Genomic DNA, 13,774 nt, shown 5'->3' with positions numbered 1-13,774 from the left:
CAGACGATGGAATTTCAGTAAGAAGACCTATAACCAAATGAAAGCTTTCTGAAAAATAATGAGTTAAACACATGTCTGGAAATTATCTAGCTATTAAAAAAATTTGAAAATAGACCTCAAATTTTGTCTTCTTTTCTCTAGAAAGTGTCTGAAGCTTCTTAAGCTGCACGATGGGAGGCAGTGACAACCTAAGATCCTGAAGGCTACTATGTCAGGGGAAAATGTAACTACCTTTTACAGATTTATTTCATTCTGCTTTTCATATTACTAGACTGTTTATTGCACTGGGTGTGTTTAAAGTACGTTGATCTTCAGAAAACAAAAAACCCCAAACAAAACCAACTTAATTAATTTCCAAACCTTTTATTTGAGAAATAATGTATGAATAATATAAAGACTTTCAGATTAATGCAGTATCAGATAGGGAAGAAAATACATTTTTGCTAGCATTAGATACTCAGGGCAAACATTCATGGTGTCTGAGCCAGCCCAGCTGTTGAATCCTGTGGCCTCAGTCACCACATCAGCCAACCAGGCTGCCTAAACCTTTTCTGTAGGTAGCAGAGAATAAGACCCTGGACAAGGCAACTGAAAACACCTGAGTTAAGAGAGTCGTGATCAGCCAGTGAAGGAACTTCTCTCTCTCTGCTGGATATGGTGAGAATTGCTTGCTTGTGAACTGTGTAAAATGGGGTGAGGCCAGTTATCATTTCTATATAAATTTTTAAACAGCTAATAGATTACCTTAAGTCTTCTATGAACTGTCATGAAGACACTTACTTTCTGTTGCTTTAATTTCCCAGGAGTATATTTTTATTTCTTTCAGTTTTCTAAACCGTCCTTACCTAGTTTTCATGTCCCATTCCTTGCACCATTATGTTAAGATCATCAGAACAACACTTCATGATTTGGCCTTATCATAGATGCATCAAAACTGATGTACAGTGGGAAATATTGCTTACTAAATTTAAACATCAAGGTGAATGGTTATTTACATGAAAGACAGCTTTATTGTTATGATCATTTATTTATTGCACTTCTAGTGTACTGGGAGCTTTGCAGCACATACTGTTAGGTGTGCTCTCTGCCCTTTGAATACTGCTATTTTGGAATTCACCCAAGAATAAAAGGCTGGTTGATCGACTCTTGAAGCTTGACAGATGATATTCTAATTTACCTTTTGAGAGTGAGAAAACAAAATGTAGTCACCATTCTTTCTGAGCACCTGAAAAAATGTATATAGCAGGTGTAAGCAATTGCAATTTCCTTTCTCTGTTAATCACACCATGTAGAAATAAATAGAAGTTTTATGATCTGATTGCCTTCTTCATGCAGTGTAATTCACCACCACTGAGATAAATACAGTAGGGAAGGTAAAAATAGACATTCTTCTTCAAGGTGGTGCATTTATCTGCTTGATAAACCTGGTTCACAATTTCCAACAGCTATAGGCAGGCATTAATAATGTAATTTGTGTCAGTCCATAGGGGTCTGGCAGCAGAGGAATTAGGACACCTGGCCACAGAGCCAGAGTTGTGAGTATGGGCTGTGCTCCAAATGTGTGCTGACAGTGGCTCCCAAGGGATCCTGCTTTAAATGAGGGCTTAGTCATGCAGGCTGGCAAGTGGAAGGTGGGCAGGGGTGGTGCCAACAGCCTCTTGCTGGTCCTTGCTGTTTTCTGCATGTTTCTGGGCATGCTTTTAACTGTATTTACCCAGGTCTCATCCAGGACTCAGGGGAATGATGGATGTGTTGTAGTTATATATCAGTGCCCTCTTATGGATGGACTCAGTGGTAATCAGGAAAATATCCCCGAGTCCCCCAGCAAGGTGCATGGCGTTCTTCAGATTGAGAAAGCCTCCATGCATCAAAGCCTTAGCTTTCCCAGGGGTAAGATGTAAGAGCAGTATGTGCTGTTACTCTGCTAACACAGTTCTTATAATTTGCTGGAACATTATTCTAAAGCTAACAACAATTCTTAGTGTGGCTCTGGACGTTCGGTTGGGCCCCACTGGATGCAAGGGCCTCTAGTCAACCAATAATGTCTTTACTAAGTTGTACTACACAGATCCAATGCACAGGCTGTCCTTGAAGCATGTTATGAAAGCAAAATAGATTAGGAAAATTACATTGTTTGCAAGCAAACTGAATAACCATATCAAATCTGGTGGGGTAGCACTGTGCAGTCAATTGAAACCAAGACTTAATAACTTCTGTGGTAAGGGAAAGAAGGTATTCTTCTCAGCTGGAAGTGAACTTCCTGCCTGTATTTTTGGTCTGCTACTGTTTGAGTCTTCTTTGAGAAAGAATTATATCAAGTTACAGCTCTATTATATGTTTGTGAGCTCTTTGTCAATCTCTTGGAGCTCTGGTGCCTGTGCTAGATCAGGCTTTGATCACCACTCCCAGCGATGAACAGCTGCTCCTTTTCTCTGTACCTGTGCACCTGAGGCATCCATCAGTCAAGGGCAGTTATGAGCTATAGCTCCCAGTCTAGTGAATTTGTGATGCTAAAGAGGGAGGATCCTGCTTCTCTCCCATGCTCTGTTCTTCCCTCTTCAGGCTGCATAGTTCCAGTTGTCCTCTTCACTGTCTCTAGAACTCATCTAACTGTACAGTGACCTGATTCAGCTTGGCAGTCGTAAATAATAAAATAATTCCAGAACAAAAGTAAAGCATAGGTTTTTTGCTGCTTTGTAAGTTGGATTGGCTTTATTGTACAGATAGAGCACCAGAAGTTACACAAGAGAGGTGCTGAGGCTGTGTGTTTGGGAAAGGGGAAACAGACAAGGAAGGGGAAGAAATAAAGTGGTGGAGCAGGACCATTGCATCTTAAAGCAACCAGCTGTTAAATCCTCTCCATTACACATCTGGCTATACTGAAAGCATCTCAACAGCTCTCTCTCCAGGCTTCCTTCTGCCCTGCCCATGAAGTACTGGTGTTCTGCTATTGCCATTTTACAGGAGAAGGCACAATCAGTGGGTCTCTTGACATGGCAGGAAATTGAACTCAGGTGACTGAGTAGAGGTGAGTATCAGAATCACTGGCCATTCCTCCTTACCAGAAGGGGCAACTAATCTTTCATCCTCCCTCTTAATTCCTGCTCTTAGATGGTAACTCTAGTTCTGCTTATGAGCACACAGGGGTATTTTAATACTGCACTACAAAGACAGAGTTTTGGTATCTTTGTCCTGTCCTTTTATCCATGAACTATTACAAATAATCTGCTACCTAGGGGACAGAATGAAGGTTGCCTTCATTTGTTGCTGCCCTGCTGTAATCTCACTAGTTAGCTGCCAGAATTTTCTAATTTCTAAGATAAATAAGATAGCACTTGGATTTCAAATTGCAGAACCCTGTGGAGCATATTCATATCCAGGAGTGCTCCTAATTGGAGTTCTTATTAAATTTTTCTTTGTATTCAGGACTAGTAACATGAAAAGATATTCTGGTGTTTGAAAGCTTCAAGCTAATATGCACCAAAGATTATCTTGCTTCTGCATAATAATCATGTGGTACTTAAAAGTCACTCTGCAGACTGTACATGACACTCAAGGACATGTTTAAAAGCAGTGTAATCAGCTTTCAGTCTGGTCTTTGCCTTTGTGCGCATTTAGAGTAGTTAGACAGAAATATTCTTCTCACTGGTCTTGCAGAAGAGCTCACTTTAGCTACCCACTTGTAAAATCTTTTAGTAGCATGGTACAAAGGCAGAAAACAGTCCATATAACATCTTTAAAATGAAGTAACACATCGGAGTGGAATGCTTCTGAATGATGACATACTAACTGTGTTTTAGATTAGTACCAAATAATTTTTAGTTGTCTACATTTTGATCAGTAACCTTTTCCACTTGTGGAGTTCATGCAGACAGACATCACTTTCCTTGTTCGTATTCTGGGAGTACTTTTGCAGTATGGAATACTTGGTATCCACAGTACACGCTGTGCTATTTAGCTGTGATTAGTTACTTAAGTCATTTGTTATTATTTCCATTACCTAATTGGGAGAGAATAATTTATAATTAGCAGGGTAAGTTTGGCTTTCTGCATAAAGCAGTAATTTGTGGGATGGGATTTAGCAGGAAGTGAAGTTAGGACATTTTCCCTTTCCTTAATTATACAGGTCTTGTCCTTGGAATCAATCCTATAAAGTCAAGTTATTCTTAATCCTTTAGGAAGGGAATATCTTGATTTTAAATACTGTATTCTATTTAAAAAGGAATGCAGCTCTGTGCTTGATACGAATTGTGAGAAGTATTGTCAGTACAGTTTGGTTTATGTCAGGGTGCATACAGCATGTGCATTGTTTCTGTTGTGTACTTGGATATCTTTGATCTTTGGGCTGTGGCTCTTCAAGTCACCCGTCAGTTTGAACCTGTAATCAGTGATAGAGCTGTAGGCAGAGGCTAAAGGTTTGGTACAGGATTCTAGTTAAAGCCTCTCTTTGCTCTTAAGGTGGCTTTTGGGTACTACCTTCTGTTCTGGGGTACATGTGGGGAAATGAATTAGGATTTTTGACAGTTACAAGCCAGGAGCTTATTGCTACTTCCACTTTTGGCTGGACTGGAAGTCTTTATAAGGATACATTTAATGTTAAAGTCAGGGTAATAATGAGAGTCAGGACTGATTGGAGACTTCAGCTTCTGCTGAATCTATATAGGAATATTATACTCTGGGTAGGAGTATTATCTTTAACTCTGGACAAATCAATGTCATGATGTAGTTTTAAATATTATTTCAAGCTTCAATATTGGATTGATTTTAGTAAGTTATTCTTTGGCATCTGAAGTTTTAGTTCAATCTGTATTTGGCTTTCAAATTGCATTTTGAACTCTGCCCAGCAGAAATGAGAGACTGAGATTTAAATAAAAAGTGACAGGACAGTGCATTGAGCCTCTCACTGGTGGGTGATGAGCAAGAGTGTTTGGGTATTGCTTGGAGGGCAGTTTTGACCTCCAATGAGCTCATACAGAAATGGTAAGTTAGAGGTTGCAGTGAATTATCTTCAGGGATTGCTTTCTTCTCTTCATGGATTACACAGAGGGACTAGTGCGATCTGGCTTCTGACTCAGATGTCTGCATTAAATACCTACTGCTAGTTGTAATGAATCAGGTCTTTTTATTTTTTTGTATGTCGGCAGTAGCACTAATGAGGATCAATTGCCTGAATTTTCAGCAATCTAGTCCTTCTTTGGAATTTCCTCAGATTGTTTTGATCAGTGATTGCTCTTCTTGTCAGTTATTTTGAATAATGTTTTGAATCCTTTTGGCAAATATGGAAATATGGTGAAGATAAGAAAGCTGGAGTGAAGGTAGGTTAGTTCATTCAGCTTTGCTCAGGCTTGATCTAATTCTGAAGCAAATGTCTTTCCACAAAATGTTGGGTGGAGACATCCCAGATTCTGTAGCTCAGCCAGTCTGGCAATTTCTGTTGGAAAATTTTATTTCTTTTATACTTCTCTTCAGGTCAACTTTCTGCTTGTTTCTTCTTTCTGACATATGTACTGACTCACCTGGTTCCTATACATTGGATAGAGTTTTCCCAACAAGTTCAGTGGGTGTGAAAATATTCAATAAGCAATACTTTATCACCCTGCCCCACCCCCAAAAAGGAAATTGTAGTGGTGAAGGGGCTTGATCAGGAATTGAATCTTGCTTCTCTGAGGGTTGGTATTAACACAGAATTCATTAATCTGCAGCTCTGGCTCAGGCAGGCATTTTCATCGCTCTCGCCTTCCTTTGCCTTCCTCCTCTTGGCTGCTTGTCCTTGTCTGGCTCTTCCTCCACCGTGGTTGTGAGTAAGACTACAGAATATGTTGGACTGGGGAACTGTTCTGGATATAAAAAGCTATTATGATATTGGCAGTACAGATTATATTTCAGCTGAATCACTTCCTTAGGAGACTACACAAATGTTTGTGCTGGGAGGACACTGTGAGAACCAGGATCAGAGGTGGAGTAGGAATGGCTTCAGCTGGCAAAAGCATCTTTGCTGCCAAAGCCTCAGTCCTAGGAAAGTGCTGTGAAAGCAAAGGCAAACCTGATCAAGTGACCTGATATGATGTTGGCAGTGGATCTACTTGGAGCAGGGTATTGGACTAGGTGAGCTCCAGAGGTCCTTTCCAACCTCAATTATTTTGTGGTTCTGTGATTCAAACTTAAATCCTGTTTCAGGCATTCTTTGACTCTGTCAGGCATTTGAACACACTTCATTCAGCACAAATACAAAGCCAAGATCAAAACTGTTCAAAAGCGACAGAGGCCCTCTGGACATCTGGTATGCTCAGCATAGTAAAAGCCAGATCACATTCACCCAATTTTTATTTATTAAGAAGAACACTATTGGAACTTTTCTTTATTCCTTTCTGCTTTATTGTAAGCAAGAATTGCAAACACAGCACTGTTTGGCTGTTGTATTTTGGTTTGTTACAATTTGTTAATCGTAAATGATGTGAAAGCTGAAAGGGTGATGTCTGGGTACAAACAGCAGATAATCCTGTACCTGCACCACTGTCAAACTTCCTGTGATACCTGTGCCTGTTCTTTCATAGCCAATGACAAAGCAGGCGGTGCCTTCTGTGGTACGGGACTATCCTTGAAAGCTCTAGTGCCTTCTCTCAGGATCAGGGCCACAGTGAAGTGGTAGTAGGCTACACAGTGATGTTGAACATATACCTGTTTCCTTCTTCCTTGCCATGATGTTGTTGCTGAGAGCCCTGCTCCTTTCCAGGTGCCTGGCCTCATGCACAAAATGCAGAGTGAGCAGAAGAGAAGGCAGCCCCACTCTAGCTGCAGTAATGCAGATATCAAAGAAAGTGCTGAAGTCCACAGTTCCCATCCATCTGGTGTGTCCCCCCAGTATTCCACCTCTATCAGCCCCTACTGGTTTCCAGCGAGGTGATATTCAAAAAGACCACAACATACTGCACAAAGAGATCCAAGGCCAAAGAGGAGCACTTTGTCCAGGGCTCAAAGTGATGTACTGTGCTTTTTTAGCAGCCTGCACAGTATCAATTAAAAAAACCCCATAAAATTCTTTTTGATATGCATGAAAATATAAGCAGGAGACCTAATACTAAAGTGTTTCTAGGTTTGAGAACCAACTTCAACTATGCAAATTAAACTGGAATAAATCAGTTCCAAGCTGATGTAAATGTGTCCAAGTGGGTATTTGTAAGAAATGGTACAAGCAAATACAGCTCCACTTGTTTGACATCTAGAATGGGATTGATTGACAGATTCAATGCTGAGGAACAAGTTCCATGCTACACAGGAGTCGTGCCATTTTAAGGCACATATATACATTAATTCGTGTGAGTTTTGTTTCAAAATTGCTTCTCCACTAATTAAAATGGCTTTCTAGATTACTAGCTCAGTTTTTATTAGAGGCACGAAAAGATTTAGTGAGATGAGTCCCATCCCTGGTTTCCTAGAGGTTACATTGTGCTCAGGTTTAACATGGGGATCTGAGAGCCTCCTCTTATTACTAACATGATCATATTAGCTCTCTCTGGATCTGATCCATACTGAAGAGAGGGACCTGTGGTGAGGTGGGACAGAAGCATACCAACAGGTAGAGCTATGGCAACAGCCAGGCCAAGGGGGACATCAGCCATGCCGGGGCTTCATGAAGGGTGTCACAACCTAGGGAGCATACAGGCAGGGTGACGTGTAAGGGCATGCCAATAGCTGATGTTGCCCAGACACAGGGCCTGCAGGTCCCTCGTGGCAACTAGGAGGCGAGTGAAAGGCAGGATGAAGCACCACAGTAGGATGGTCTAGGAGAGGGAGGCTCCCAAATTTTCTTGTGACAGCTCTGCCTGCGCTTCTTTAATGCCAGCAAGCATCACATATGGCACAGGGAGAGGCATGTAAGTTGCATTCCTTATGATCTGAGAGCAAATTATTAGCTGCAGCATGTGAGGGGTTTTTTCAGAAACTACTTCAGAAAAGTTTAGTGGAGGGTCAAGAGCTCAGGGATCTAGTCTCAAGGGGAATTCTCTGGTGGCAAACCTAATCGCAGCTGTGATCTCAAACCAGATGGTCCTTTTCTTCATGCCACCACAGCTGCTCGTATCACCATGGGACAGTCTGCACGAGGACACTGATGCCACTGAAATAGAACATGCTCTGTATTATTTTGCTGTGTGATTTGCTGCCTTATGTGGCTCTGCTGCCAGATGTCCATGGTGGGAGAAGACCGTATGTACTGACCAGCCTGTCTCCTCTGAGTGGGGTGAGCCAGGCTGTAGTCACAGCATCTCCATTTGTCAGTGATGTCACTGCTGAGACAAATCAATCCTGAAGGAGAACTTGCACTTTAAAAGGAAGGTGGGGAGCCATTGCACATTATATGTTGGCATGATATATAGTGGTTATTTGAACCAGAGAGGGCAAAATACCTCAGGCCTGTTGCCCAGGCTTTATCAGTTTATTTGGGTATGGCTAACAGCTTGCTGTCCCCAGCTTTGGGCCTCACCCAGGATGTGCAAAAGGTGCCTCTGAGTCAGCTGCTGCATCACCTCAATTTACATCATGGTTATGGTCTGGGGTATAATAGGGCTGATTCATGTTGATTCATCTTCAGCTCAGATGTCTATATGGTCTGTGCTAGACAGAAATCTGGGACATTATTTTTCTCCTTTCATCCTATCTGAGGTGTTCCTACTGTTCACCACTTTTTGCCCTTAGCCAAACTTGACTATGGGGAGAGTCACTGTTCTGCAGTGAATTGCTAGAAATTCTTCCTTCTTCCATCCCCCACCATTTCAAGGGACTTTCTTCAGTCTTCAGTTGCAGAAGCACAGTGTCAGATGGGTCCTCTCTGCGCTGCCAACCTGTGCATGTCTGCAGGGGGCTGCCCCTTCAGTACTTGATGGCCCATTGAGGCAAGTATTTGGCAATTTTCTTTCCTTTGCCTTTCTTTTCCCCTCACTCAACTGGGTCCTAATCTGTTTTCCTCCCTTTTAACCTCATGCAGAACTGAAGAACATTATGACCCAACAACATTAAAAGTATTGCAAAATGTTCTTGTATTTTTTGCACAGCAGCTGTGGACAAAGCTCACAAAATACTGTGTTTTTATGAACTGCAGGGAAAAATACTGCCTATTGTACACAGGCTGCTTCCTTGCTACTGTGAATGCTCCTTTCTGACCCACTGGTGTTCTCTACAGGGCACAGACACCCTAAGCAGTTCTGCGCCTCACGCCACCACTTTCTTCCTTCACCCTATGCTCAGCCTTTCATTCCCATCTGTGCTTCATCCTGCTGGCTTTGTCCCTGGAGCTATGTGCCAGGAAGTGGATTGAACCCTATCACTGAAATGATCAAAGCTGAAGGGAACTCCATTTCTGAGGGTTATTGATACTCCTGATGGCTGCAGCGGTGTAGTTGGCAGCACAGCCCCATCATCCAGTTATCAGGCAGTGCCTGGCAGAGAAAGTGGCTCTGGCTGGACAGGAATCTCTCTGCTGGCTTTGCCTTGCAGAAGACTAAGTTTTGTGGAACTGCTCCTGCCTGACAGGGGCCTGTCAAAGGGGCTTCAGTGCAATAAGAGTGGGAGATCCAGAGGATGAGCTACGTGAGGCCTTGAAGAGGTGGTGGGACAGGGTGAGAAGAATGGGAAGAAAGGTGGAAAGGAGGGTATGAAAACTCAGTGCATCCAGACAAGACTGGGAATGCTGTCAGAATGGAGACAGAGTTAGAGGAGGCTTTACTGGGGAGGGAGAAAGCTGAGCATCAGATCAAGTAGAGGGGTGTTGAAGGGGAATGTCATCTTTTTCTAGACAGGTAGAGATAGAAAAAGCTCTGACACACTTCCAAGCACACTGACTTTTCAGTGACGTGGAGACGAGTTTATGTGCCTGAAAATCTGTATGGTTTCTGCCCCTTTGATTTCATAAAAAACAAGACCTGTCCTTACAAATGTTACCCTGATCATGTTCTCAGGCCATCACAGCTCCAAAAGCCACACGAATACAGCCAGAAGTACAGACATAATGATGTGTGGGGAACTGGCAGTGGTGGAAAAATTCAAAGGCAATTCTTCTTGCCAGCTTTCCCAAGGATGTGTTAAAAACAGGCCTCTAACTTCCTTAAGCAGTGTCTGCCCAGCAGAGAATTTTACATTCTCTAGGCTCCCTAGAGTTTAAAAACATTTAATGTCTAAAAACGCTCACCTCTCTGTTCTATAGCTGAGTCCCTCTTGGGTTTCATCAAAATTAACAGAGCTACCCAAATAGCAGATATGATGAGGTCAGTCCATTTCTGTTATCTGCTGCACCTTTTTCCCTGATCTTTACTTCCCCAAGCTGAATATGTCCACTGTATGTGCCAGAGCTCTGGCCTTAGGATTGCCATGTCACAGACAGTGTGGAGGAAGCCCCCTGGCCTATGGTAACATACAGCCTTTGTGTTTCTGGGTCAGCAAAGGGTAAGGAATGGTATACAATTTCAGGGAGGATCACTGGTTTGCAATCTCTCTAGGAAATTGTAATGTTCACTTAGACACTATTCTTAGTCTGAATATGTTAAGCCCACTGGTGAAAAGATAGCCACAATTTAAGTTAATTGTACAGTTACTGGAAACAATAAGAGTTCTCTTTGTAGTCAGTCCTCCCACTCATGGCATCAGCTATTTTGTATCCCCCCTATCTCCCACCACAAACCAGTGGGGAGAAAACAGTAATTCTTGAATTTTTTTTTAAGTGGAGGAGGCAACTTTTTTGCCTTCTGTGCAGCTTTATTCATCAGCAAGCTTGCATTTAACTGCAATTTTCAAGTGTCTCACAAGATTGTCACATGTATCCTGAGAAATATCAGCAGTGGAACTGTCACTTTATTGTGAAGAAAGAAAACAAGACAAAAAGAAGTGAAATTGAGGGAACTGGTGTCAGGACTTTCTGTCTCTAGTTTTAGGCTTAGTTTGTTAGAAATTGTTAAATGGGGAGGTGAGCTGTTTTCAAAAAGCTTTTTGATAAAATTCAATCCAATGGTAGTGCTTCCATACTTTTCTCTCCCATTTACACCACAGGGCTGTGGAATAGGTAACGAGGCAGCATTTGGCCTCAACAGTCCTTAAATCCAGAGAAAACGAGAGAAAGAGAAATAGGCTGTTTGCCTCTGAAGTGCTAACAGTTGACTCTAAAGGATCCTTGAGCTTGTCATTGATAGGAGAATGCTCTTCTTCAAGTGTAAGAACTTGGTCTCCAATGCTGACAAGAGTTAGATATTGCTATGCAAAGAACTTTTCCCCGGGCATTCAGAAGGAATTTTCAATAGCTCTGCATGTTTAGTCCCCAAAGGAATTTCTATGTCCTTTCTGTGGAAAAATGCTGGTGAAAGCAAATGCCAAACCATGGCACCACATTAAGGCCAGAAAAACTGCTTAAAAAACCAGATTGTTCTCCTTCCCTTTTCTCAGTCAGTCATCCGGATTCTTATGGAAACCTTCTTACAATTGTAGCATAAGCATTTGTATGACTTTGTGGGGAATTATATTGCAAAAATTGCGTATTTTTTTCCCAGGGGCTGTTTTTCATCTGGATCAGTTCCTTGCTCTGGTTAACCATGCAGCCACAAAAATATTTATGATGGCACAGTACAACAGATGATCTGGGAGAAATTGTGGGAGTGGGAGAAAGTGGGGACTGCTGTGTTGGTAATCGTGTTCACTTAAAAGAATACTAAACTGTAGCTTAAAGAAGAAAGGAATAGCAGTGGGATGACACATCTGAGAAGGGAGTTGAGGCATGTGCATTATTCTCCAGAAATGAAAACACAGCTTCAAATATCAATTGGTGCCATTACAGGGGGTGAATATCAGCTGACACAGCCATTTCCAAATGTTGCAGTCTGCAGGCAGGGAGATTTTTCAGTATTTCCGTCTGTCTGTAACTTCACTTTGAGGGAGCTGGGAAGCAAAAGATGCAGATGGTGGATCCGAACAGCTGCCAAAGCAGTGATCTGCATGTGGATGACCCTGTGCCTCCATGTGATCCACAAGATCTGAAGTGAGATGTTATGTGATACTGTTCTGCATAAATATGCTGATGTCTCTGTGTGTTTGTGTGTCTGCATAGATGGGTTCTTGCATGGGTTCTTCTCTTGAAGGTGCTTGTTGTGGGTTTCTTTTGAACTGGTTTGTCACTAGAAGAGCACTGCATACAGATTTGTTTACTGCTATTTTCTTAAGAAGCTGCGCTAGTTGCAGTAGTCTTCTGGGCCCTGCATGCTGAAATGGCACAACAGCCTGTCCAAGTCCTCACAGAATGATGACGTGGCTCCTTGTTCCGTGTTGCTGGTGTTCATCCTGACTTCTGTCACTCGGCACTTGGGCTTGTGTGCCCTTGAGAAAGGGCCCTCTCTGTACCTGCCCACACTCACTAAAACTGACTTGGCCGGGCCTTTGCTGGCCTCTGACATTTGCTTAAATATGTCTGAGTTTTATGCCAAAATATCCTAGCTCCAGTGCATTCAGGTCGAGAGGAGAGAAATTGAATAAATATTGTTTCCTGCTTCCTGAGAATCTACTGTATTTTATAAAACCCTTCAGAGACAATTTCCAGTCCAGAAGGGAGCTCACAACATGCTTCACCCTTATTAAGCTAAAGCAGTTGCCAAGTGTATTCAGAGCCTTACAGCTACATGTGTGCCGAAATGCCTTTCTGGACAAGAGGTCCAAAATGCTGGGCTATGTCAATGCTGCAGTTTCAACTCCCAGTTTGTATTTGTTCTTTCTCTACAGGACCCAAGGCATAACTTAAACACATCTAAGCTAATTTTGAACATGTTAACTCAGTTGCCTACAGCAGGCTAGTTAAGGGAGCAAGGAGCTCATAAAAAAGTCCTGTCAAAAAATCAAGGTAGATTAGGCAGCACTGAGCTCCATTGTGCTGCAGGCTCATGACTGTCCCTGGTCCAAAAGACAAAAGTTTGGTTCTTTTCAGATGGTACAGTATTTTGGGGGCTGTCATACCTTTACATTGTGATGGAATATGCTTCTTGAATATTACTGAGATAAGTATTGCCTGTTTACACCTGCCTTTTAAGAGATTCTCTAGCCCACTGTTGCATCTAGTCTCATAGCTGTACACAAGGTAAGAGAAGGGGTTTCTGCTCTGTAGTCAGTGTTGTGGGAGGATGGACTATGTTCAAGTACTTTGATTCCAGACTAGATGCCAAGTCTGATTTAGCCTGGCACGTCTTGTGTTAGTGTTTCCAGGGACACATGAGCCAGTTCCTTTCAGAAATGTTTTTTAATGAATGAAGTTCTGAATATCCAAGTGACACTTCATTACTCACTGCTACTTGATTTCAGTAGACGTTGTTTCAGTCAGTATCTCCCCAGCTTTTAAGTGAATAATGTCATTATACCTTCGCTTCTTCAGAGGCTCTCAGGATCAAAGATGTCAACTACACTGTGATCTTCATTAAAAGGGAAAGACAACAGGGAGAGGGCTGGCTCACGCAGTGAAAAAATCTTTTAAAAATCTTTGTCTCCTCAGGCCATAATAACAGAACAATGACTCTCACTGGGTAATGGATGTAGGGTAAGAAGCAGAACAGTGCTGAAATCAGACAATTTGGTAGTTTTCGTCTTCTGTGGAAGGGGAAGGTTCTTTCCAGATCATTACAAATGCTTTGTTGCCCCTCCATTTAACTGCATTTTAGGAAACGTGATGGGAAGAATGACCTTGGGAATAGGTTTACAGTTCCAGCTGCTGCAAATTTAAGGGCAGGATTGTTGGCTTATAATGCTATGAGTGAAA

At 42.2% G+C, this 13,774-nt stretch overlaps 1 long non-coding RNA gene across 1 annotated transcript in view; it reads left to right on the top strand.

The window, feature by feature from the left end:
* Nucleotides 1-13,774, top strand: part of LOC120411972 — a 129,055-nt gene that overhangs the window by 106,620 nt on the left and 8,661 nt on the right. The window contains exons 14-15 of the long non-coding RNA XR_005604608.1: nt 142-223; nt 558-657. This is a non-coding gene — a long non-coding RNA (uncharacterized LOC120411972). The remainder of the gene's footprint in view (nt 1-141; nt 224-557; nt 658-13,774) is intronic.

This window comes from Corvus cornix, chromosome 1A (assembly GCF_000738735.6).
Source record: "Corvus cornix cornix isolate S_Up_H32 chromosome 1A, ASM73873v5, whole genome shotgun sequence".
NCBI lineage: Eukaryota > Metazoa > Chordata > Aves > Passeriformes > Corvidae > Corvus > Corvus cornix.
Note: the sequence above shows the minus strand (reverse complement) of the source record. Positions and strands in the feature narration are given on the sequence as shown.